Source organism: Cryptomeria japonica, chromosome 7 (genome assembly GCF_030272615.1).
Source record: "Cryptomeria japonica chromosome 7, Sugi_1.0, whole genome shotgun sequence".
Taxonomy (NCBI): domain Eukaryota; kingdom Viridiplantae; phylum Streptophyta; class Pinopsida; order Cupressales; family Cupressaceae; genus Cryptomeria; species Cryptomeria japonica.
The window spans coordinates 326283600-326308621 of NC_081411.1; positions in this window are offsets into that span (position 1 = coordinate 326283600).

Here is a 25022-nt window from a genome sequence, read left to right on the forward strand (position 1 = left end):
TTTGCAGTTTGTAGTCATAGGAGTACTTAGTGGCTTTGAATCCTCCATTCCAAATTTCTTCAAGATTTCCTTTATGTATTTGGATTGAGTAATGAAAATTTCATTTTTCATTTGCAGTATCTGTAAGCCTATAAAATACTTTATCTCACCAATTAATGACATCTCAAATTCTTTGCTCATTTCATTACCAAAGTTTTTGCATGAAGAGTCATTTCCACAAAATATAATATCATCAACAAATATGGTAGAGATTAGTATTCTATTTTCATCATTCTTCATGTACATGTTGCTATTCTCACTTGTCCTTATAAAACCAATCTTAATCAAATAAGAGTGCAGTCTTTCATACCATGCTCTCAGTGCTTGTTTCAAACCATATAAAGCTTTGTTCAATTTACATACCTGATCTTTATTATTGTCTTCAACAAATCCTTCAGGTTGTTCAATGAAAACTTCTTCTTCTAATATTCCATTTAGAAATGTAGATTTGACATCCATTTGATATACCTTGAAGTTTTTGAAAGTAGCATATGCCAACAATGTTCTAACTCCTTCAAGTCTGGCAATAGGTGCAAAAGTTTCACCATAATCAATTCCTTCTTCTTGGGCATAACCTTTGCAAACCAATCTTGCTTTGTTCCAAATGACCTCTCCTTTCTCATTTAGCTTGTTTTCGAAGATCCACTTTGTACCAATTACATTTTTGTCCTGAGGTCTTGGGACTAGTGTCCATGTGTCATTCTTCTTGATTTGATCAATCTCTTTAGTCATAGCATTTATCCAATCTTCATTGTTAAATGCCTCTTTTACTATTCTTGGTTCAAATTCAGATATCAAACATGTGTTCTGTCTCAGTTTGTTCCTTGTCATCACTGGATCATCCTTATCGCCTATAATCTGACTTGGTGCATGATGTCTTCTGACATATTTGGCTAATATAGGCTCGGTAGGCTCTGTATGATCCTCTTCATCACTCGATAACTGGATATCTTCCTCATTTCCTTCAACAGTTATCTCAGTAGGACTTTTTGGTTGCACATAGACAAATTCATCATAGTCTCCTGGTTCTTTGCAATACCTATCATCAGTTCTTTCTGCAAATTCATCAATTTTCACATTTGCACTTTCTACTATTTTGTTAGATGATTTGATTAGACATTTAAATGCTTTGCTTCTAGAGGAATATCCTAGAAATGTTCCTTCTTCACTTTTCTGTTCAAACTTGCCATTTCTATCATCTTTATGAACATAGCATTTGCTTCCAAAGATCTTAAAATAACTTATATTAGGTTTCTTGCCATACCAGATTTCATAAGGTGTCTTCAAAGTACCTTTCTTAAATTGAACTCTGTTCAAGGTGTAAATAGTTGTGCTTATTGCTTCTCTCCAAAATATTTGTGGAACCTTCTTCTCAATCATTAGTGTTCTAGCACAATCCACAATAGATCTGTTTCTTCTTTCAATTATTCCATTCTGCTATGGAGTCCTCATTGTAGAGACTTGTCTTTCAATACCATGATCATTGCAAAATAGGTTGAACTCATCAGATGTGAACTCTCCTCCTCTATCTGATCTAAGACATTTCAGTTGTCTTCCTATTTCATTTTCAACTCTAGCCTTGTACCATTTAAACATTTGAAAAGCTTCTGATTTTTCTTTTAAAAACATTACTGACATCATCCTTGAATAATCATCCACAAATAATATGAAATACTTATCACCATAATAACTTTGAACTTTCATAGGACCACAAAGATCAGTGTGCACAAGATCTAAAATTCCCTTAGAAGTGTAGGACTTACTTGTAAAGTTGGATCTTGTTATCTTGCCCATTTGGCATCCTCGACATATAGCATTCTCAAGTTTTTCAAGACTCGGTAGACCTCTTACTCTGTGCTTCTTACTTATCTTGATCAGATTATCAAAATTAACATGACAAAACCTTTTATTCCATAACCAGGTGTTATCAATCTTTGCATGCAAGCACTTGTTGTGAGTAGAGTCAAGGTGAAATGTATTACCTTTTGTTTGTGTCCCGGTAGTAGCTAACTTTCCATTTTTGTCATGAACTTTGACAATTCCTTTCTGAAATTCTATTCGGTAACCTGTGTTGTTTAGCTATGCTACACTCAACAAATTATATTTCAAACCTTCAACCTAATAAACATCATTGCATCTTTCTTTATCAAGAAGTGTTATGGATCCTTTACCTCTTATCGGACATGGTGCATCATTACCAAGTCTAACATAGCCTCCATCATAGTCTTCTAACATAACAAACTTGTGTTTATCTCCTTTCATATGATGTGAGCATCCACTGTCTATAATCCAAGAATCATTAGTGTTTATATGAGATATTAGGGCTTTTTCTTCATACCTTTCTTCATCTGATCCATCCTTGATAGCCACATAAACAACTTCCTCTATATTAGTCTCATCTAATTTATCATCTTCAGATTCCTCATCAGCAATTAAGCAGGTCTGTCTATCTCTTCTTTTGACGTCTTGGTGACCTTTGCAATGATTATCTTTCTATCTATCATCTCGGTAATCTCTCTTTTCAGTGAATCTTTGTCAGGACAGTTAGAAGCCATATCTCCAATCTTATCACAATTGAAACATTTCAAGGGTAGTTTTCCCTTATACTTACCTTTGCCTCTTGTTAACCTTTTGGCCAATAGTGCTTCAAACTCTTCTTGCTTTCTAATTTCTTCATACAGTTTGTGTACCTTTTCCATGTTCTTCCGAAATCTTTCACTTGCTCCACTATGATCTCCTCCAGAGTACTTATACTTTCTTTCATTGTAATCATTAGATTCATTCAAATGAAAATAACTAAATGCAGATTCAACTTTATTTACCGATGACCCACTGTTATCAAAATTACTTAACTCAAATGCATGTAGCTTACCAATAGTAGCATCCAAGGAAACTGGCATATTAAGTATAGACCTTAATTCATTGATTGCAGAGACTCAGATTGCATAAGTAGGTAGAAGGGTTCTTAACAACTTACTTGTCACATCCTTTTCTTCAATAATTCCTCCTACTCCCTTGATTTGATTTACAATCTCCTTTAGTCTTGTACTATACTGGGTTATGTTCTCACCTTCATTCATCCTCATAGATTCAAGTTGTCTTCTTAGACTTCAACTTTTGCTCTTTGAACATGTTCATCTCCTCCATATACAGATATGAGCTTATTCCACATAGCCTTCACATCATTGCATCCTTCTAGATCATTAAACTCAGAATCAGTCAATGTAGATGTTATTTCAATCATTGCTTGAATGTGTTCTTGCTTTGCCTTTATCTCTTCCATAGTCAATGGATAGGTGCTCAGTGTAACAAAATCATTCTCTAGATAGTATATAGCATATTCTCCAACTCCTGATAGATGTAGCTTCATCCTTTTCTACCATGTAGAGAAACTTGACTTATTTAGCTTAGGTGCATCCCTCTTATACATCTTTGGATCTTTAACTCAAGTGCCTTTAAACTTTCCTTTCGAAGTCCAAAGCTCTGATACCAATTGATAGTTCTGATACTTAATATAAGTACAGATCCAATAGCCAACAAGATGAGAGGGGGGGGTGAATTATACAAACTTAATCATCAATGAAAACATCAGATTCAACCTCGGTAACATATATCAGTCATAGAATAAAAACTATCAAACATGCAAACTCAAAAGCATATGAACAATATAGACCTCATAACACTAGATTTAATGTGGAAACCCAAATAGGGAAAAACCACTGTGGGATTTTGGACCCACTAAGAAATATATTCTTCTAGAGTATGCTCGGTTAAAAGCCAATCCTGTTAAAGATTACAAAACACATTGCTAGATGTGACCCGGTTAAAGGATTTCCCTTAGATTTGTTAGGATCTTCACTTTGTTAGAAGTGACCTTGTCAAAGGATTTCAAACACTCATTTAGAATGTCACCTTGTTAGAGGATTTACTTATAAGACTGTTAAGTCCACTCGGTTAAGAGATTTCCTATTACTTTCACAAGCTAATAGTAATACAATCTATCTGCAACTTTACATCTAAAATGCTAAAATAGATTCTTATTTGTTCAATCACAATCTAGACATAGAACTAATCTTGTCTATTTGTTGGGCATCAATACTCTTTTATTCCAATAGGTCTTCAAGCTTCTGTGCTCGGTGATCACTATGTAGCATCCCTATGCATAGACTTGCTCGCATACACTGTTTATCAATCCTTATTTATAAACAATCATCTAACCACTTAATCTCCTTGATCACATTTTCCATGATCAATCATAGCCATTAGATCTTCAATCTTGTCTAGGTTCAATGCATCTTTCAATCTGAAAATGTTTTACCCTGCCTCGGAACTTGTACAATCATCTTGGAACTCGTGTTAGGGTAATGCGGTTCAATCTGAGTTGTAGATCTTCTTGCCAACTTTCCATTCCTTATATTTGTTAACAAACGTCTTCCATGGCTTGCCAATCGTTGATCCACTCCAGCTCATCAGCTTCTTTCATTAAATATCACATGTAAACATTTAATGCATTCTATTATAGCTCAGTTACAACTCGGTGAATACTAAACTTTACTCGGTAGACATTCTGTCTTCATTAACCGACTGTGATAACCTTAGTGTTTACCAACTAGGTTCTTTGGCTGATAACATAGTGTAGTATTAACCTTTACATTTTACAACATATGTATGATGTTAAAACAATCTAAAATATCAAGATCTCATCATTGTCTGACTCGGTAGAGTTGCCCATTGAATAACTTATCCCTTTATTCATCATATTCTTTCCTGTGTCTTTACCGACTTCTTTATGATCTTCATATCATATTTCTTAAGATATGGCAACATCATACTGAATTAGAAAATCAATTTCTTGACATTAATGACAAAATAATAATATCAAGATAGTAAAACATCTTTAATCAGTTATGTCCATAATCATCAACAACCTTCTCAATATCCTTGTTATATTGCCAACACATGGTGAGTTCTTTAATGTAAACATACAGTTTTTCTCAATAACCAATATGAACTTTCAAACCAAAGCCCTTTTATAATCTAAAAACACCTAAGCGTTATAAGGCTCACACAAGGGCTCTAGAAGTCGCAACCTTCTCTCGCAAAAAGGAAAGCTCAAATAAGAGATAATTACACATATCAAAAATATTTTAGTTTCTAGAGAGAGAGAGGAGGAATGGTGGTAATCATTTAATTTGCTACATAAAAAGAATTTAATATCTACCACACTAGTCCTTCAAGCGAACAACACTAAGCTAGATCACAACCTTAAACAAGCACATTTCGTACTTTCAGATTCAAGACAACTCTAACCAACCCAAATGGATTAGTCAAAAGAGTAAAACAATCAATAAGGAAGGTGCATATGACTCTCTTTAAGAATAAGAGAAATCGTAGACCAAGACCTCAATAAGAAGACAAAGCACATAAAATCACTCCAAGGCACCCGTCATCAAGAAGGTAAAAACAAGGTGTGAACACACACGTTACACACAAGTTAAGGTCTACTAAATCACATTCATACAACAAGGAGAACAAGCATACGAGAAAAGGTTGATACACTTCACACCAACTAAGGGCACAAGCAAAACCAGAGATCCCAGTGTTTGCAACATGCGCTCTGATACCAAATGTAATGCCCTACCAGGAAACCTTGAAGGGATAAGGCTAAAACACACAAATGGAGTGCAATAATTTTTTTTTTAAATAAGACACAACATAATGATACAATGAGTTATCAAAAGCTCAGATATCACAGTGGAAGACTAAACAAAACCTAAGGATTTTACCAACGTGATTACGTAACTTAACATCTAACTCAACTCACGACATCTTACCCAATTAAGCAGGTTAACATAATTTCATGTTATTACTTTAAACAAGGATAAAATTTGTTTAGTAAATTAACATAAGAGATAATAGGACACGCTCATCCATTATGGTTGAAGATGAGTCTAACATGAGGAAATCGACCCATAGAAGTTAAAACATAGATAACATATGAATTCATCCATTAAGGTTAAAATATAGTTAACTAGATGAGTCCATCCATTTTAGTTACAATATAGGTAATATGTTGAAGTCCATTTATTAAGGTTAAAATGTAAATAACCAAAGTTCATTCATTCATTATAGTTAAATTATAGCTAATAAGATGAAGTTAATTTATTAAGGTTAAAATCTAAATAACCAAATGAAGTTCATCCATTAGAATTACAATTTAGGTAACATGACGAGTTCATCCAATAATTGTTATCCATTCATTACGTTCAATTTTACATTAAACACATGCCATGCATCTTGTTCTAAAACGCACTAAAACTTCATCATAACTAATGAGCTCTTTTAATGCATACTTATTTTCATTAACCATAACATAATACATTCTTTCATGATCCAATTTACTGCGTTTAAGAGTCGATTCCATACATGCATTTATGATAGATCTCAACTAATCAACCTATACATTCTATCAAAATGCCATCCATACATGCTAACACTAAAACATGAAACATACAAACAAAAGCAACACATAACACAAGATTGATATAAGAGTTCACCCCTAAAGGGCTACATCTCTGGGTCTGCTCAACTACAAGACCCCCCTGATCATATAAATAAGTTAAGGATACATAAGGTTCACATCATTTACAATCCTGCCATCAAGGTGAACATAACCAATATACAAACGACCACTTCAGTCAATAAATACATAAATGATCCCTACATAGAAAAGGATCCAATTGAACACATTAAAAGCAAATACAAAGGTCCATAGCCTGATGGTAATCTAACTAGACACCTGACCAACTATGGTCAACCACAAATCAACACTCAACACCCACATAAAGGACAAAACCAGATATAACGCTATCATGAAACAACATTTCAAACTCGAGACCAGGGACAGAAACAGGTACCCCAAATCATTCCATATGACAAGGTCCAATCAAACAAATCAAGTCTTGCCATTACTTAAGCAAAAGTGAATATAGAAATTTAAACTTGCATAGTCATTAACTGGTAGAGGTAATCTTTTCCCATATTGATGTAAACATTAAATGTCGATCAAGTTTTCTAAATGATCTAGTTAGATTGCAGTTATCTACCTCATTTAGGTATAGGTTGTTCTTGTTTTTTCTAACTTGCTAAGTTTGTTTAAATCATAACTTAACATAAATATATCATCATGAGTTTTTAAAGAAAATTCACTTGAGTATAATTGAATAAACATTAACCGAATAAATATGCTATTTAATCTCTAAATGGAACATCATGGTCATACTAGCTCAACAACAATCTTTCCAAATTCGTCTTTTCTAGAGCCTAGTTATACTATACAGATCGAGGAAACATATGCAAATAAGGGACCCAAATAAAGATAGTCCATACCCAACTTAACAATTATTTCCTTACGCATATATTCTAAAAAAAATACCAAAATTAAATATTAATTACTATATATTTATTAATCCACAATTAATAAAATATAAACAATTAATAAATAATAAAAATATTTTATTTAAAAAAAAAAACTCAAATAAAATATTATTTTATGTTTTCCAAATAAGATACTTCCTGCAAGCATCCTAAAAAAAATCAAATTAAACATTAATTAATATATATATTAATAACTCATTAATTATATCTACATTAATTAATAATTTAATAAATTAAATTTATCATTAAAACTTTATTAAAAATTTTTAGATAAATTTTATTAAAATTTATTATTTAAATAATATAAAACTATTATATATATATATATATATATTTTTATAAAGAAAATATTATAAAAAAAAACAATTAAAAAAGAAAAATGATATAAAGGGGGGAGGGTACCCTTGGTAGCTCACACTACCCATGGTAGCGTTGCTACCAAAAGGTAGCAGGTGCTACCTATAGGTAGCGCTGCTACCCAAAGGTAGTAGTCGCTACCTAAGGTAGCGATGCTGCCTGTGGGGGCAAGCTACCCATTTTTTTTTTTCATTCTTTATTTTTTATTTATTTATTTATTTTTAAAACATTCGCTGTTAGAAAAATAAACAGCTCAAAGCCTAAAACACAGTCTCAGTAGAGACTAAAAAATAATAATTTATTTTTATTTTACTTTTATTTTTTTTACACAGTCTCAAACAGAGACTTAAAACAATTTTCCCTAGAAAACAAGAAGATTTTCTAAACTTTGTATTTTTATTACTTCAAACAAAATCCCCAAATTTCTTTAATACATAGTCTCCTACAGAGACTAAATTAAATTTCTAGAATGATCAAGAACAACAAATACTAAAAATCTCGCCAGAATGATCATGGTTTTCTAAATGGAAGAATTTTGTTGAATAACCATACAAATAAGCAATTTTATTTAAACAAATTCATATTGGGCATGGAATCATTTCTCTCAATCCTATTTCCCAATCTGCCCAAACTACAACTAATGCCAATATGAATCTAAATCCTAAGAGCATTGAATGGAGAATTTTAACCAAAAGAAAACAAAACAAAACAAAACATGAAGAACATGCAACCCCCAAAATTTTTATTTTAAAACAACAAACCAAACTGATAAACAAAATCCTACCAAAATAAGCATTCCTAGAAAAGATTTGTTGCGGAGCACAACCTCCAAGCTCCAGATCAATCCTCCCCTTCTAGAAATATTTTTCCTCAAAATTCCTTTAGAACATTTTCCAAAATGTCTCTCCGGGAATTATTTTTCCAAAAATTATTCTCCCCAAAAATATATTTCTAACCTAGGTTAAATGGGAAAAGTTTTTGACCAAAAAACCCATTTTTGCAATTAAAATATTTTTATTTAAAATACCATTCCAAAATTCTAATTTTTAAATTTAAAATACTTTTACACAATTTATTTCCAATTTAGAAAAATCAAAATGCCTCTTCCTTAATTAATCTCTAATTTTCTTAATTTTAAGATAGCTTTCATTTATATTTCAAATTATTTAATGATGGTAAAATATTTTTGATTAAAATAAAATCTCCAAATTTATTCTTTCAAAGCTATATTAAAATATAAATATAAAACTTGCTTTTCTAATTAAAATTGATTTTCTTTAAATAACTAAAATCAACCTAAGCAATTTATTTTATAAACATAAGCCACAACAATGCATAATGTTCTAATTCAATCAATCAGTTTCTAAAAATGCGAATTCATCACGCAGCGAACTTGTCAAGGTTTTCGGCGGGGGGGTGCAGACAGGTGTTTGCCACATGCCCGAGGAGCATCTCTGTCTTCAGTCCGCCATGTAAGAAAATCCCTGCTAGAAACATAACGTTGTCAAACGAAAGGAGGGATTCAGTTTTTAGAGAGGGCGATTTTGGGATAAATGATGAAATTAGGGCAAAAAATGCCGCAACCCTGTCGCTACCCTCCGACGGAAATTGGCAAGTGTTTCATTCGAAAAAAACTATGAAAAAGATGGGCAATCATAGAGATACATCTTTAAATATTGATAGGCTCAAACACACAGCCTCAAAGCAATCTCCGGCAACTGGGGCTAATTTGGTGCCGCTCGGGAAAGTTAGAATTTTTGAGCCGAAACCTAATATTAGGCAGAGGCGTATATGCAATATCCCGGCTTATCTGATGGAACCCCAATTCAGTTTATATAGAAAATGTGGGGTTTTTGTAAAATGGACTGGATCTGGTGAAGATACAAAAAGGATTGTCGATTGATGGTTGGCCCTATATCCGGGACAGGTAAGTATTACTATCCTGGAAAATAATTTTCTTGCAATTTTGTGTGATAATCAAAATACAAGGAATGACATTATGCATGGTAAGGTTAAATTGTATAGAGGTCATGGTTTTTTTCGATGTGAATGGATGCCGAATTTTGACCCACATTCACAGAATTTAAACAAATATCCAAGATGGATTAATCTGGGCTCATTACCAATTGAATATTTGGATTTTAAAATTTTGGAATACTTAGGGGAACAGTTTGGGTCCTTTTTGGGCTGCGAAGGATTAGAAAGAATGGTTTTAAACAAGAACACCAAAATCTTAGTTGAATTTGATAGTAACTCTCGGGTCTTGGAACCCACCAAGCTAGTAACAAACAGGGGGGAGTGGAACATTCATCCCACCTTCTATGAGGGGGTCATAAATGAAACTGATATATGGCTGAAATCAAGCCCGGTACTGGTAAATAGTATCGATCAAAAGGAAGACCCTCTTTCAGATCAGAATGATAAAATCACATTAAATTCTATCCATGAAAATGCTAACTGCCCTCCTGTGACTAACACAGATGTAAATAAACACAATAATCTTAGTAATATTAATGTTCTCGATAAGATAATAGATGAGGCAAATTCCATAAAAGAAGAAGCCTTAGTGGAGATGTCAAAAAGAATTTCCGATTCGGTGGATTCATTGAAATCTCCTTCTGAAACAAAATCAGTCGAAAACTTGGGGCAAGATAATGAGGCAGATCAAGAAGAAATGTCTTCTAGAATGGTTGCTGTTCTAGAGGTATTCAATAATAATATAGTTTAAAATCTTTCCCCGGAAGAGGAAGATGAGAAGAGGTTTCTAATTCAGGAGCTTCTGGCCTCTATGGATGAGGAAGAAAATAATGAGAATAGGGTAGGAGATATTACCCCTCTCCCTGTCAATGACTTCACAGCAGCTCAGTCCCAGCTGGGAGAGGATGACGGAGAAGGAGTGATAGTTCCCCAGCAAACCTTAAGAATAACAAACACATATGATGGGAAAAACTTTCCTGACTGCGCTAGAGAAGCTAAAAGTAGAGGCAGAAAATCTTTGAGCGAATTAAGGTTGCAGGATGGAAATGCAAAAGACCAAGGCAAATTAACTGCCTTCTTTGATGCTAGGAAGGGGAAGGGCCTTCCCACGGTCCAATGAAAATCTCTTCATGGAATGTTAGGGGCATGAATGCCCCTAACAAACAGCATCTAATTAGACGCAACATCATAAAATGGAAACATGACATCGTTCTCCTTCAAGAAACTAAATTAGCCCAGGTAGAAGCTGAGGCTTTTAAAAGGAAATTAGGTCTTCTTAGCTATGAGTTTGTGGAAGCCAGGGGTGCCTCTGGTGGATTAGGTATCATTTGGAATCCGCGTAGTATATTATTTTGCCCAATAGCAGGAAACAGAAACTGGCTACTGGGAAAGGTAATAAGCAAACTCAGCAAGCTCTCATTTACCCTAATAAACATCTATGGCCCGATTCCAGATGCTGGGAAACGCAAAGTTTGGTCGGAAATCTCGTTTATGATGGGGCTAGATCCCTCTTCCCCTGTTATTTTAGGAGGGGACTTCAACGCTATCATAAATTTATCAAAAAAAAAGGGTGGTATCCGCAGGGAACCATAGTCCTTAAAAGACTTTAGAGAGTGGGTAGCGCATAACAATCTGATTGATATAGAAACCAGTAATGGAGTGTATACCTGGTACAATAGAAGATCAGGCTTTACACAAATCACTGAGAGATTAGATAGATTTCTTTTTAGAGGGAATCTGAGCGATCTAGCAGTTAACCTCTCAGCTTCGTTACTCCCATCTTCAGGATCTGATCACTATCCTGTCATCCTCAATATTGAGGGAGAGGCTACACCGAGGTGTTGCCCCTTTAAGTTTGAAAAAATGTGGATGCAAAATCCGGATTTCTATGATCTCGTAGCCAGGTGGTGGTCTGAGGTTAATTTTCAGGGATCAAAAATGTTTTGCCTCGTAAATAAACTAAAACATCTTAAAAGCAAGTTACTGAAATGGAATTATGAAGTCTTCGGTAACATTTTTGAAACCAAAATTTCATTAGAAAAAGAAATCGCTGACCTAAATGAAAAAGTGTTTAGACTAGGAATGGATCAGGATAGCTTCCTCAAAGAAAAGGAGCTCCTCGGGAAATATGAGGAAATGTTAACAAAAGAAGAAATTTTTTGGAAACAGAAATCTAGAGAGAATTGGCTTCAAAATGGGGATAGGAATTCTAAGTTCTTCCACAACAGTACAAAAAACAGGAGGAACACCAATAGTATTCACAAGATCATGAGTAATAATGGTATACTTCTGGAAGATCAAAAGGACATAACTACAGAAGTGGTGAACCATTTCAAAACCCTATTCAGTTCGGAATCTTCCCCTAAAGACGCCAATTTAACTTTGCTTAGGAATATTCCTAAGATCGTAACTGAAAACCAAAACAAAGCGCTTAGCATCAAATTCTCAGAATCAGAAGTAAAATTAGCATTGGGGCAACTTAACCCTGATAAAGCACCCGGCCCCGATGGTTTTCCAGCTTGCTTTTTTCAAAAATGCTGGCACATTATTGGTAAGGAGGTGGTGGAAGCATTGGAAGCTGTTAGAAACTCTGGAAGTATTTTAAGAGAGATCAACAATACTTTCATTACTTTGATTCCTAAGAAGGAGGAATCAAGAAACTTTGATGACTTCCAACCTATTTCCTTATGTAACACAATCTACAAGCTTTTTACAAAAATTTTAGCGAATAGATTAAAGGCCATTCTCCCTTGCATAATTTCAGAGGAACAAACCGGATTCATTCCAGGTAGATCTATCTTTGATGGCATTATTGTTGCTCAAGAAGTCATGCACTCGTTACATCAAAATCATTTAGCTGCTATGATGATCAAATTAGACATCAAGAAGGCATATGATAAAGTCGATTGGAGATTTTTGTGTAAATGTTTAGAATCCTTTGGTTTTTCTAAACAATGGATCAATTTAATTTTTGAATGCATCTCATCTCCCAGGGTTTCGTTACTTATAAATGGATCCCCAGCTGGCTTCTTCCAGATATCTAGAGGGATTAGACAAGGAGATCCTTTATCCCCTTTCTTATTTATTATAATGGCAGAGGGCCTTGGGATAATCATTTCAAGTGCTCGGATGAATCAGATTATCAAAGGCATTAAAATTACTAATGGAATGGAGGCCATAACCCACCAGTAGTTTGCTGACGACACAATGCTTATGGGATGTGCGAATAGGTCTGAAGCCATGGCTTTCAAAAGGATTCTTGACATCTATGCATTAGCTTCTGGTCAGGAAGTGAACAAGAATAAATCGGAAATCTTCTTTTTTAACACTTCACAAAACATAGAGACAGATATTTGTAATATATTAGGGTTTGATAAAGGGAAACTTCCTTGTAAATATCTAGGGATTCCGATGGATAAGGGAAACAATATAAATTCATTATGGAAAGGAATCCTGGAAAAGATGGATCTCAGGCTGGATTCTTGGAAGAACAAATGCCTATCTTCGGCTGGGAGGATTACATTACTAAAAGCTGTTATGGCGGCTATCCCGATATACCAAATGTCCTGCCAGCAATTACCTAAAGGTGCTCGTCTAGAAATGGTAAAAAAGATGAGGAAGTTCTTTTGGAATATGTATTCAGACAAAAAGAAATTTGCGTTAATCTCTTGGGATAAAATTAGCCAGCCTATCAATATAGGGGGAGCTGGCATCAAAGATTTGGGGGTTCAAAACATGGCTTTGGGGGCGAAGTTAGTCTGGAAAATGTTTTCGGAACTGGATCTTAAATGGGTAAGGATCCTCAAAGCTAAATATCTCACTAATTCCAACCCTGATAGTATTCTAAGTACGGAAATTCTACCAAAGGGATCCAAAGTTTGGAATTTTATGCTAGAATGTAGAGAGGTGATCAGAGATTATCTAACTTGGGATATTGCGGATGGATCAGAGGCATTGTTCTGGGAAGACTCGTGGGGGGGTTATTCAGCCCTAGACAAAATAGGAATAAGTGAAGAAGGTATAGAACATTGCAAATCAATCAGGGGCAGGTTTGTTAAGGATTATATCAAGCTTATTTCCAATGACCCCGCTTTGGGTTGGGAGTGGAAACCCCTTGATGAGATGAACTTGTCAAATGCAGACAAGGAAATCCTCTGGAATAATTTGAGGCATAGGCATTTTTCACTACATAGTGGGAAAGATAGGATAATTTGGGCGAGTAGTTCATCGGGCATTTATAAAGCCAAAGCAGGTTACTCTCTTTTGAAACTCAGAGGAGTTGCAACCAATCCTAATATCCCGATTAGCCTATGCTGGAATAACGTGGGTCTACCCAAAGCTGGTATCTTCTCATGGGCAGCTTCCCAAAAAAGGATTCTTACTTCAGATTTGTTCTCAAACTTAGGATTCATGGGACCATCGAGATGCCCTCTTTGCGAATCTGAGGAAGAAAATGTGGATTACCTGCTCCTTAATTGTAATTTCAGTCAGAGATGTTGGGATTGGCTTTGCTCAAGCCTTGGCTGGCCAACTCCGAGACCTAGGGACATTTCAGAATGGCTGATTAGTTGGCAACCTCCCCACACAAAGGATATATACCACTTAGTGTGGCAAATAGCGCCGGCAATTCTCATATGGGAAATATGGAAGGAGAGAAACAGGTGGATCTTTAAAGAATCAAAATTGAGGGTGGAATCCCTTCTAAATAAGATCGAGGCAACAATTGTGGAAAAAGTCAATAATAGACTAAGACATGCACAGGAAAAGTCTATTAATTTAACCAGATGGGATGAGGTTCTTCAATCTAAGTGGAGGGGTTTGATAATTCCCCTGTTTATTGGGAATGGAGGTAAGCAGGCTGAGATAGATAGGAAGCTAACAAAATGGGCTCCCCCCCGAAAGGGCTGGGCTAAGCTAAACTTTGATGGTGCCTCTCGTGGGAATCCTGGTATAGCAGGTATAGGGTGTGCTATTCACCAAGATAACGGTGTTCTAATAGCTAGCATTAATAAGCCTATTGGCTTGGCTTCGAATAACATGGCTGAGTTTTCAGCATTGCGGGAGGGATTGATTATAGCTAAATCACTCAAGATTAAATATCTAGAAATAGAGGGGGATTCGTCGTTAACTATAAATGCAGTCAGGACTAGGGAAGTGTCAAACTGGAAATTGAAAGCGGAATTAAAAAGTATTCTGGATGTGATCAAATACTTTGAGGAAACTTCGGTTAAACATATTTATAGGGAAGGCAATTCTATAGCAGACAAGCTAGCCAATTTAGGGGCAGATGGTAATTCGGATGTTTTTAGGAAGGATTGCCCCATGGATTAATTTTAGGTGATGGCTGTGCCACCCCTTCATACCACTCCTCTCCTAGTCCTCTCCTAGTTCCTCATTTATAAGCTCTAGGAAGGGTGGCCACAATCTCCTTATATCAGTATTTTGGTATACTAAGATTCAGATATGTATATATATATATATATACATATATATATATATATATATGTACTCACATATATATATATGTATATATTTAAGAAACTTACACAATTGCACACATGCATATATACATATATTTATTCAGAATCTATATATATATGAGTATGTATATATATAAATATATATATTTATATATATCCATATCTGAACCTTCATATATGATTGCATACTCTCTCCTGACCGATTCCTTGACTACCAAGTCTGTGAGTGGGTACCAGGGGTGTTTCAGTTGTGTAGAGAGGAGATTGGTTGAAGTCTGGTTTCTCTGTTCTGGCTCTTGCAGGTTATCCCTCCAATGCATGTAATATGAGTTAAGATGGTCCTAGGCTGCGAGGGTATAGACTTAAATAAGGATTAAATCATATCTTTTAATGGCAATTTGGGTCTACCAGGCTATGTGTCTTCGAGCTATGGTCACTGGTTTTTTTTGTTATTCGGTCTTCAAGATTCTACATATCGGTTAGAGTTGGTTATAATTCTAACATAGGATATGCTAGCTCTATATTTGAAAATTAAAAATATATATAAAAAATGTTTATTTCCATAGGCGTTAAGACTAAAAAATGTTTCGACCAACAACTTGTATCGAGTACTCCAAAAGAAGTTTCATCGAAAGAGTGCTTTCATCGAAGTAGAGCATGACGTGTGAAGCACTATGCAAAAGGTCTTCGGCGGAATATCACCTTTGATAAATTCAGGAAACTGCTCATCGATACTCCAAGTTTCATCGAAAAGTGAAAGCAAAAGGCAAAAGGTAAAAAGTGATTTCGAAGAAATATAACTTCCGAAGAAACTCATAAAGCATTCATCGAAATGCAAAATCTCATCGATGACATAATGTCGAACATAAGCGAAAGTGTTTCATCGATAAAGGAGGTTATCGATGGAAAAGGACTGTCGATGAACATACATGAGCCTTCACGGAAGAAAGGATCTCATCGAAAGAATGATTTCGATGAAACTTGAGAGTGACCTATCGAAAAAGAGATCTATCGATGAAAGAATGATTTCGATGAGTCTTGTAGGTGGCTTCTTGACATGGGCTATTCACCGAAAGAATAGTATCGAAGAGAATGGGCTTTTGATGGTAGATTTAAATGCTCAGCCGAAGATTTGAGTTTTCATCGATGAATAGCCTTTGGACAGTCCCTCTGCCCTTTTGTTGTTTCACTCCTTTCTCCAGGCATATTTATTTCTGTGTGCATCTGTATATTCTTATGATCATGGCAGACTCAATGATAGATTTTTTCGCATATTGGCATATAAATACACATACATATGCATATGAAAATATTTATGTTTGGGTGAATCTGATCTCTGCAGAGTTAAAAGTAATTAAGAATCTGATAGAAATTGATCCTTTCCATTAGTAGGCAGAATTGTAGCCTGGATAATCTCTTAAATTGAAACCCAAAAGGTTAAGATGGTTACAAGCTAAGGGATATCCAGGCTATAATCCTCTTACATAAATAGAAAGATGTAATTATTCATTGTATGATTGCAGCAAATTATTATGTTTAATATGCTTCTAACAGTCTGGCAAAGTAAGTTGCAATAAGGTTTTGCAGATTCGGGAAACAGAACAGAACAGGATAGAAGTTAAAGCTCGAAGCAATTGTGGATTAGCCAAATTTGGGAAGATGGATTCAACCGGAAAGTGAGGAAAGATTTTATGTACAGAAAGAATCTAAATTGGCTTAATATGTCAGCCTCCATCCTCTGAGGAGGATTTGTTAAATTGAACAGTTGGTTATAATATCTGATCCCAGAAGGGATCTGGGCTAGATCGGAGGTTTTCTTATCTCCATTCTTTCCTACCGGTGCCCACACTGAATGGAGATGTAATATTTTTTATAGAAAAATAATAAAATTTTGGCTTCGGCCTTTTATCGATCAAAAAATAAAAAAATAAAAAAAATCAACCTTTCTATTTTTTTTTTTAAAGGGCAAAGAGATTAAATTAATTCTATTTCAATTAAATTTAACTCTTTCCCTTCCAAAAGCATAAGTAGAATAAATTAATCATTAAATTAAACTTGCTACCAATTTGATTCTAATTAACGATTACTCGCATAAAGGGAACGTATTTAATTTAGTCCCTTAATACTAATGCATAAGCACACATTAAATCAAACTAAATATTAAGGATTAATTACTTAATTTAACAACACACAAAACACACAATCCATGAAGGTCAAGCAAACAAACGACCTACATACCCAACCAAAGGAATACTCATAGATGAGTGACAACACTCACATGAGCATGAGTGGGGTCAAAAGAGGGTCTCCTGACCACCTAATCCAATTTCTAAGGGTTAATGAGGAGCACTCAAACCTATGAACCTAGATGGAGTCTAACCTTGTACCCATGCGGTATTGTACCTGCAATCTCCTCCAACCCTAAATCATATTTGCATACATATATAAATTTAATAAAAGTGTTAGCCCTAGATTAATAGCATAATTCAGGAGAAATAATAAACTTACATATGAATTGATGTGGCAACCACATTAACAGGCATGCATATTAATTACAACATCTGACTACAACATAATTACATGATAACTAACCAAGATTAAAATATGATTAGGGGAGGGGTACTACAACTCAACTAGGAGTAGATATTTCACCTACAAAGGAACAACCAGTGAAACTCCAACTACCATCAGTTTCACAGGACATTCAAAAGGAATCTGAGGCAAAGTTGATACACAAATCTTTGAGTGGGAAACAATGAAAGATCAAGAGAAAGGAGAGATTGTTAAGGGAACAACCTCTGAACTGGTAAGATGATTAGTCATTCAGTAGACTGATGAAGATGAAGATGATTCACTAGGCATCTCAGGGCCTATAATTGTTGATAATATGAGTTCATTGGAAATGATGAAGATTGCAACTGTCATGCAATCTAGGGCACATACGAAGAGACTTAAAGAACAAAGAATGGAAGCATAAACCATTCAGAATGTTGTAGATATTCTGATGAGTCTTCTACCAGAAACATCTACAGGGCATATGACAACACCTATTAGGAAAATTGGTCAATTGGTTGCTGATGCATTTGCCCAAATTAAGTCACTTGAAGAAGCAGCACAAACATATGCTCAGAAGAGTTATAGGAAGAAGCGTGGAGAGCATCTTATGAAGGAGATTGATATAGGAAAACTTTCTCTATCGCTTAATAAAGATTTATTAAGGCGAGCTATTGAAACAAGAGGGAAATATCCTACATCTACTTCTAATGTTTCATTCTTTTTCACTGATATCAATAACAGGCGAACTGAAATTGAGCAGGAGCTAGAGAAGATATGCAATGCATATGTACCACTTCAAGACTTTGTTTTTTCTTTTATCAAATCTGTGGATGATTTGCACAACATGTTAGATACCTATGATCTTGAGAAAGCAAAAAGACTCTGGTCATTGAAGTAATTGAAGAGTCAACTCACATCCTAAGTGGACATACTACAAAGAGCCTACATGAATGCATAAGCTATTTTAGCTACTCCAAAAACCTGTTCACTTGATTCCATGGAAGAGCTCCATACTTAGATTATGTCTACACTTGAGCTCACTGAGAACTTTCTAGAGATGTGGGAACATGCTTTATCTAAGTTGAAGATGAATTTTGGTGCAATATATTTTTCTAAGGATTGCTAATGCATGACTCTTGATTCACTTTTTCAAGTTGTTGTATATGAAGAACACTTTGCTACAAATTATATATATATATAGGGGGAGTAGAAATATGTATGTGCATTTTGAAAATTTTGTATGATGTATGTAGTAAGGGGGAGTATGTGTATATTTTTTTTTTGTAAGCACACTTAGTGGTATTGTTGTAAAATTTTCTAAGTGTTGCCATCAATGCCAAAGGGGGAGATTGCTGGCTTGATGATAATTGTAATGATTAACTTCATCATATGTTGTCACTGATGAAACACATACACACACATATTCATATAGTCTACTGGTGTGACTTCAAATTTCTTTATACTACAACCGATATATGCATGAAGAAAACTAGTGGAGATTCATAACTCGACATCAACCTGAAGATCCAATGGAGACTTTCATAGGAGCATCAAAGGTTAAATGGTTTATATGCTTAAACTCTAACCGGTATTGTTGTTCCAAATAGTACTCATTGATTATGTGATGAGTTATCACTAGTCGTGATGAGTATGCTCACTGACAATTGTTGGCGGTATTTTTGTGATAAGATGATTGTTTGACCAGATACACTACACCTAGGAAATTGTGTTATGATTTCTAGAGGCCAACATGAAATCTAAATGTCTATATATTGGCATCACAATGAATTATTTTCAATGAGAAACAAAGGAGATATGTTATGTGCGAAGGCAGAAGAATTAAGTTGCAGAGTATGTTGGTAAAGAAGTGTTGAGTGCATGGAAGAGGATCTATACAAGCATTTTGTTCTATTACTAGATCACACTACCTGTTGTTTTCTAATCACTGCAACAATCAAATCTCCTAACTGGGTAAGCACTAACAAGATTCACTCTTCAAATCCTCTAACAAGGTGATCCATTAGTTTGGATTTAGAAATCCTCTACCGAGGTTACTCCTAATAGGGTACTGCCTTTTACAGGGTATATCTTTTAACTAAGCTTTGGGATCTTTAACAGGATTCACTCCTAGCAGAGTACTTTGTAGACCCTAACCGGTCAGTTATCTATTTCTGTAGATAGTTAACTTGTGAGTCCCACATCACCATGGTTTTTCTCATTTGGGTTTTCCACATATAAACACTTGTGTTATGGTGGATGTTTTACTTGTGGATGCTTTAATATCATTTTGGATTGTATGCATAGTGTTTAACAAACTTGTTAATTATATCTATCGGTCAATGTTTAAAGTAGTTTTATTTTTGGTGTCACTGATTCACCCCCCCTCTCAGTGCTTTTCAAGTCCATCAAGGGGATCATCATGGATGGAATACCAAAATATTAGTCGATCATCATAAGATTCCTGACAAGTGGGATCTTGATTGAAGATGGGATCATATTGGAAATTCATGATGTCTTGATCTTGATTTATGGTAGGACTCATTTCATTTGAATAAGCTTCTTCTTTTTAAAGTGACAAGGGATGGTCAAATGAGTGATCCAAGTTTCAATTTGGATGGTTTTATATTGTTGACTTGATGGATACTTCATTTTGGATACTCAATCTTACTAAGTCAAATAAAGGGTTTGTTTCATAGGCCCCTATGACAAAGCATGTCAAATGATATGGATAAAGTTTCCCGATATGGAAAGTTGATTTGACTAAATTGAATACTTAGCTAGGTATTGTTGTCATTGAGATAGTTGGATGATAAACTCTTGATCACTTGGTTTGATAATTCGCTAATCTTATTGGATGAAATCTGATCTCAAGATAGATGAAGATTTGAAAAATCATTCTAAGAATGCTTTGTTGAATTAAGAAATTTCTCACTTATGATCGTATTTTGAAATTTCATTGCTAGATTTGTCAGAGGACCTAAAAGAGTATTTGAAACTATTGATGAAAATTTCACAAGGTGACTGGTTTTCTCTCTATTTTTTGCTAATTTTGACCATGTGCTAGAACAAAGACCTAATGCACTAAAGGATGCTCTCAAAGTGCTATAGAATATTCTAGATGCGTTAGGTTGCCTCTCAAATGTGCTATTTTATACTATTTGATAATGAATTTGCTAGACAGGTCATGTGCTAATATGTCCCTGTTACACACTAATGTTTGATATGGATGCACTATAATATGCTTTGGATGAGCTAGGCTGATGCTCTTATGTGCTAAGTGTCCCAATTTCTTCATTTAATGCTTTTGCTGTGATGTTGAAAAATAACACTTGTAATTTGATGGATGCTTTTGTTGGGATCCAAGAACACTGAGAGGGGGGAGGGGTGAATCAGTGTTCTTATGGTAAGATAAGATTTTATGCTTTTATAACATACACATATAAACTGGTAAATGAATAAACATATAACTTAAAGCAAATAAACCATCCACATGCGTAGAATTTATATGTGGAAAACCTCAAAGAGGAAAAACCATGGTGGGATTTGTGACCCACAATATCAATTCACTAGCCATATGAAAGATACTACATAGAGAGGGGGCTTGCACATGCAGGAAGGCACACTGCCTAGAGCACATTGCCCATCACTAAAGAGTCTCACTGACTATAAGCTTCTGCTGAAGTAAAACAATAATGATGAACTCACAAAATGCATCTCCAATGCCAAAAAATGTTCTGGTTATAGCTCTACTCTGTACCGGTTCATAAACCCTGAACACTTCTACTAGTATCTCCTTCCCTCCAAGAATCACTTACAAAATATCTACAGATCATTGCATGATACAACATTTGCATACAAATGATCTTTGCATTACATAGTTCTATATCCACAATCCTATTCTGTTATAATCCATAATCTCCTCCTCATAATGACCTAACAAACTAACCTATATACCCTTTACAAACAATATGCCTTATGTCAGCTTACAATATAAAACATATACAATGTCGGCCTTATACAATAATTATAAAATAATTTTTCAAATAAAACTTCCACGATGTCGACTTCCCTAAAGTGCTAGATGTCGGTACTGGTGCCGGTTGTAACCCTAGATACTCAATGTCGGTGTCTATAGGTGAATGCCTCCTAATGTCTGTATATGACTTCTATCTAATCTTGATTCCATAAATGACAACAAAATGAATCCAATGAGTGTCAATTGCCAACAGATTTTGTGAAATGACTTGAAAACATGACATATACAAGAGATAACAATTTATCTATGTTAAGCAAGTAGTGTATGTTATTTTGAGGATATTTTCAAATCCCTAATGTTTTCACTAGTGTGGATTACAAAGAAGACATATCAAGAAAACTCTTTATTCTAAGGTCATCAAAAATATCATAGCCCACTAGTCTCGATACCCCATCAACTCAAACAGGCTCGTCACCCTCTAGGGGCGCCCTTTTTTTTGCCTTTTGCCAGAAATTAACCCAAAGTGAATTTCTTCACAATTGAGTAGTTATCATGGGAGATATATGGTGAGTGATCTTGGGGGGGGGGCGGGGATTCTTCCCCACCCTTGCACTATGATACTGCCAATATTTGGTGACTGACTCGGTTCAAAGTTTCTAATGCTAAGGTTCTTAATCAGGCTTTTGTTCGGTCTTCAGTGATAAACTCCCTCAGGAGGCCCCCCAACATTTAGAACAAAGGATTTATGTATCTTTAAAGATAGTGGAGGAAGAGTAATCATTGAGAAAAACCATTGAAGGAGAATTTCGTCGGCCTCCACATTTGATTATAGTGGGTTGGAACACTTGGTGATAAGTCATTTCCCACTTAGGTCGTTTCCCTCTCACCGACCATTAATGGTGCCCTAAGGGAAACTCGGGAGGGAATGCCTTCTAAGATATTTAATTGCTTGAAGTAAAAGAAAGCATAAGAGTGGTTTGGGTTTTTGGTCACCCAATTAAGGGAAGAGAATATACCTTCCACTTTCAAGATAAGGCAAACAATATTCTTTTTAACTTTCAAGGAAATGATTTGCTAAGATCTATTTGGAGATGTTACAATCAGGTATTAATCTTTGGAAAATAAACCTGGTCAACAAAATAAAATGTTTTTTTTGGTCAACAAAATTAAAATCATGTAACCAATCATCAATGAAGTTCTTTTTATTTTGTACCAAAATGAAAGCAAGATCCTTTTTAACTTTGCAAAAATAAAGGTTTGTTTGTAGTTCAAATAACCTTTTGCAAAATAGAAAGTAAGGTCTTGTTTTAAATACCAAAGAAATGATGAGGTTATTTTTAACTTGCACCCAAAATGAAAGTGAAATCCTTTTTAAATTTACAAAAATTAAGGTTTGTTTGTATTTCCTTTTAACCTTTTGCAATCTAGAAAGTAAGGTCTTGTTTTAAGCACCAATGAAATGATGAGGTTGTTTTTAACCAACAGGAAATGAATTCTTTTTAAACCAACTTGAAAAGCTAGGAGAAAAAAAAGAACAATCAAATTCCTAAATCTAACTCCTCCAATTTGCAAGAAATGATTAATAACTTGCAATAAAAGAAAGTGAAAAAAAATAAAACATTAGGTGCTTACACAAGCCTAATTTTATAACACTTTTACAAACTATCCCTTTTCTCTATCAAAGTTATGCACTAAACTTATACACATATGCGATACAAAAAGGTACAAAAGCGCTGAAGGATAACCCCTATGTGTTACTCTGATTTACAAATGTGCTATGTTGATACCTCGATGCGCAAGAAAGAAACAGAAAGTGTTATGGGATAAAAGTAAGCTCCAAAGCACTACAAGGAGGCTCTTATGCACTAAATAGTGTGATGAAGGCACTACTGTTTGCCACATATGCGCTAAAGTATACTCCAGAAGTGCTAAAAGGGTATTCCAACATGCTTGTTATCCTTGTTGTACACAAAAAATGATGTTTTTTTATGGGGATGTGCCCCACAGGGTAAAAGCACAAAACTGTGTCACGTTTCAGGCTAACTTATCAGCACAAGTGAATTTAAGTAATTCTAACTAAAAAATAATTTTAGTCAAACATATGGTCTATATAGATTCATTATAGTTAAGTTATATATGGACCACAACTTTTCCAATTGGAAGTGTCTACTAAATGTATATTTTATACCACTTTAGGTCTAATTGCCAAACAAAATAAAAATAAAAAAACTCGATGTTTCAACAACTCCTACTCTTATAAATAATATTTTTTTTGAAATGTAAAAATACTCTTTTATAGATCTATAAGTGAATTTTCTAAAATATATATCTTTTAATACTTTAATTAGTTTTTATATTTTATATTTTATTTTTATTGAAAGTAGGTCATCAACACTAAAATATAAGGTTGATTGTCTTGTCAAGGAAAAATACTAAAATTTATTTAAAATTTTTGAAAAAAATATAATGCAGTAGAGAAAGGAATCTATGTCAAGATGATATAATTATTTTCTAATTTGGATAAATAATTAAGAAAAAAGCTGGTGGGAATTGGAAAGAGTTATATTTTAGCACACACAACTTTTCAAATTTATTGAAAAATATATATTTATAAAAAACTGTAAAAAATATATCCATGCACTAAAGTTTAAAGTTATCAATATACACAAAAAAATTGATGAAAAAAAAGTAAAATTTACTAATTAAAGTGTGGTGGCTTGTGTAACTTCAATTTCAACATTTTATCAGCAACTAAATTATAGTGTTTACTTCATAAAAAACTACATTCAAATATTTTTAAAATTTTTTGTTAAAATTACAAACATAAAATAGACAAAAGAATATAAATTGTATTAGTTTACATCATTTCAAAATTCAAAACATATATTTTAGTTTCTATTGATTTACTTTAAAAAAATTAATCAACATTGACCATTTCCTTTATGAAAGTGTGACACAACTTTGCACTTTTACCCCATGGTGAGCACCAGAAATGTATGTGGAAAAATATGGTGACAAAAACAAATAACTCAAATCCAAAAGACCTACACACCAATGAAACTCTTGGTGCATGCATATTAATGGATTCAATCAGTTCAACTTTCCAAGGGGTGTCCCATTGTTCTCTATCTCATAGGATCCCTAAAGTCAATATTTTTCTCTTAGATCATTGAGCATAGTGACTTAAGGATGACAACTTC